A 4145-nucleotide genomic window follows, 5' to 3' on the forward strand; every position below is an offset into this window, starting at 1 on the left:
CAGTTCCCTCATCTAAAAATGGGAATCCTAGAAGACTCCCCACACAGGTCTCTTATTAAGAGTCAAATAGATGAATATGTATGTGGCCCTTAGGTTAGTTTTTCTGAGAATGGTAATTAATAATTACTTATTAAGTGAGTTGAGGAAAGAGAATTGACCAGTGAATAAAAAGTCCCTGCTCAAAACTCTCTCAAATGCTTATAAAAATGAAAAATGCACAAACATAGATACAATGAAGCAGTCACAGAACTTCACAGCAGTTTCCTAAGCTGAGAAGACAGCATGATTAGTTTTTACTACTAAAATAAATTTATGTATCTGGTTTTCCATGCAAAGCTAACTGGGTCAGTTTTCACTATTTAAAGTGTAGGTTCTTTTGCCTAAAGAAAAGTAATTCTGTATGAGTTCAAGCAACAAGTGGTCATTCAGGGAACTATAGAAATCACTGTTCACCCAGAGGCCTGTCTGATTTCCAGGAAGACATGTATTATTACAAGATGTATATACATGCCAGAGGAGATTTTGAAGACAAGTTCTGTCAAAAATCATTAGCGAGCACATTCCAAATTAGAAGCATAGGTTTGTAAATGGTTCCTCTTTTTGATCAATTCCATGTGCTGAAACAAAGAAGATAATTTTTAAAAAGAATTGTTAATAATCCTTATAATCCCCCTACTAATCTTTTTTCATAGGCTGTTCAGGTAGAAACCAAAGTTCAGCCAACCTCTCATTATAAACAAAGTTGGCAACCTTACCACAGTTTATGTGGATTGGAATTTTAGGAGTCATTCAACGCCTCAAGATTTGTACAGTAGGGGCTGGGGAGATGGCTCAGTAGGATAAGCGCTTGATGGGCAAATGCAAGGATCTGAGTTCAATCCCCGGTTCCGCAAAAAAAAAAAAAAACACCACAAGAAAACCAAGCTTTCTTTGGGCTGGTGAGATGGCTCAGTGGTCTAAAGCACCTATTTAGAACAAGCTTAACAAAGCACATGGACTGCGGTTCAATCCCCCAGCACCACATGCCAGCCAGCCCCGCCCCCAGGCGGGCTGAGCTGGCCACACACACAAAATAAATAAATAAAGAAAAAAAAAAGATTTGTACAGTACTTTTTTTCATTTATGTATGTTACAAAGTCTCACGATGCATCTGGATTGGTGGTAATCCTCACGGACTTGGGCGCTAGCTTAACATGCCCTGGAGACCAGACTGGCACAGCATGTGGGACCAGCAATCAAACTCTGCTCACTGTGCTTGCCAAAACAGGTGCTTAGTCCACTGAGCTATGTCTACGGCCCTGTATGGTACTTCTATAAGAATAAATAGATCAATGGAATTGAATAGAAATCACAGAAATAAATGTATTTATTGAATAAATGTAATCTTTGGTAAGGGTGCCAAGAAAATACGATGAGGGAAAGAAGGGCTTTAAAAACAATTGTGTAACTAGATATATTAAATGACATTGAACTCTTGCCATCTATTATATACCAAAATTAACTTAAAATGCATTAAAGACTTAAATTTTAGACCTGAAACTATAAACTCTTGGATAAAAACATAAGTAAAAAGGTTCCTGATACTGCCTTTGGCAAAGATTTCTTTTTCTTTTTCTTTCTTTCTTTCTTTCTTTTTTTTTTTTTTTTTGTGGAACTGGGGATTGAACTCAGGCCCTTGTGCTTGCCAGGCAAGCACTTATTCTACTGAGCCATCTCCCCAGCCCCAAGATTTCTTTTTTTTAAAGGAACTTAAAAGCACAGACAACAAAAGCAAAACTAAATGGAAACGCATCAGACCAAAGAGTTTCTGCACAGCAAAGGAAATAGTAAAAGGGTGCCCTACAGAACTGAAAGAAAAGAATCTGAAGGTACGTATCTGCTAAGGGACTAATATCCAACAATATAAGGAACTCATAGAACTCAACTGCAAAAAGGATGTAAAAATTAACATGTACATATTTGTCGTGCTGGACGTGGTAGCACATGCCTGCAATCCCAGCACTTAGGAGGCTGAAGCAGGAGGATCATTGTTAGTTGAAAAGTTTGAGACCAGCCTGAGCTAAAAAGTGAGCTCAAGGCCAACCTGAACTGTGCAGTAAAACCCTGTCTCTAAAAGATTCCCAAAGATGAAAGAAGTTGTCAGGAATGCTGATCATGCCTGCAATCCCAGTACTCTGGGAGACTGAGGGAGGAGGATCTCAAGGCCACCCTAGGGAATTTAGCAAAATTCTGTGTCAAAATAAAAATGATAGGAGCTAGGTTTGTATCTCAGCGATACAGAAACCTGGAGTTTGATCACCTGTTTTAAAGAAAGAAGAATTTCTACCATTTGCAAAACTATGAATAAAGCTGGAGAACATTCTACTAAATAAAATAAACTAGACAAAAGAAAATACTATATGATCTCTTTTATACATAGAATCTAAAAAATGTGAAGCTTATTGAAAGAGGGAGTTGCACACTCGCTGGACGGTAGGAGAGAGAAATGAGGAAACAGCGATCTAAGGGTCCAAACTTTCATTTGTAAAACAAGCTCTGCCCTTTGTCTAACTAAGATCAAGTGCAAAATAAGCTTTGTGGATCTAACACAAAGCATGGTGGCAATCGTTAGTGACATTTTATTGTTTACATAAAATGTGTGTAGTAAATCTTGTGTCCCCACCACACACAAATAGCAACAATGCATCACAATGGATATGTCCATTAATTTGATAGTGGTAATCATTTTACAGTACATAGTGTATAAAATCACAGTGTACCTTGAGTAGATACAACTTTTATTTGTAAATTAAACCTCAATAAATTAAGAATAAAGAATAAAAGACAAATTAAAATTAATTTTAAAAATACATTTTCCTTAACCCAATTTTGAAGATATTATTTCTAAAAGTATATATTTGAAATACTACATGAAGGTTGATTATGAATTGAGGGCCGGCCAGGTAGCTCAACAGACTAAAACGCCTGCTTAGGCAGGAGGTGGGACCTGCGTTCAATCCCTGTATACTGTACTGGCCCTGCCCCCGGGGCTCGCTGAGACAGCGACTGAGACTGGGCGTGGTGGCATGTGGCTGTAAACCTAGCACTTGGGAGGCTGAAAACAGAAGGATCACTGCGAGTCCGATGTGTGTAGTGAGACCCTGTGGACCCTGTAGCAAAAATACATAAAAAGAAAGTTGATTAGGAATTGAGAGACAACACAAAAATTATTGTTGTTTTACATTGTTATACTAAATCTTAAAGCACATACATTTTACACATATAACACATCAGTTAAGGTACTATTTGTTACTCATATTGATCTGCCTGTTTATAGCCTCCCAAGAGCTGGGATTACAGGCGTGCACCACCACCCCCAGTCTCAATTGCTGTCTCAACATGCCCAGAGAGCAGGGCTGGCACCGCAGACCATGGGTTCGAACTCCTGGCCCCTGTGTCTGCCTAAGCAAGCGCTTTAATCCACTGAGCTATTTGGCTAGCCCTACAATTTAGGTACTATTTTGTCTTTATCAGAAATAGTTGACCTGTGTGCGGATTCCAAAAGCAATTGCAGTTGAAAAGTAAATTCATATGGCCCAAGTTTTCCAAATGTACTTGAACTATCTAGTAACTGAAACAAGCGTCAGTTTTTGAGTTAAAATTAAACACAATTAAAATTCAATTATTTAGTTTTACTAGCTACATTTCAAAACTCCTTTGGCTATCGCAGTTTGATAGTGCACATTTGTGGATAAGCTTGTAACTTTCAGCGACACCTCTGGCCTGAATTAGTACAAACACAAACCTAATCAGCGAGTGGAATATGACGTTCATAAGAGGCACTAGTACCTAGTATTGTGGATTATCTCCCATCTCTCTGTTCGTCCACAGGCATCCATAAAAATTCCTTCAGTCTGCAAAGGCTGAGGTTAATTGGGGAAAGCATAGAGTTTATGATGTTAAAGTAAAAGTTTCTTAATATTTGCACTTTCTAGGCTTTATCTGTTATTGAGTGAATGAACAGATTTATGTGATGAACAGGCTCCAGATGGGGACACAGAGTGTTTGGTCATAATGGGAACAGGTAGTTCTCTTCCTTTGTCATACACTCACCTAAAATTCAACACAAACGGCACCCAAAATGATAAAATACAAATTCCTATAAT

This window comes from Octodon degus, unplaced genomic scaffold (assembly GCF_000260255.1).
Source record: "Octodon degus isolate 3935 unplaced genomic scaffold, OctDeg1.0 scaffold00012, whole genome shotgun sequence".
Lineage (NCBI taxonomy): Eukaryota > Metazoa > Chordata > Mammalia > Rodentia > Octodontidae > Octodon > Octodon degus.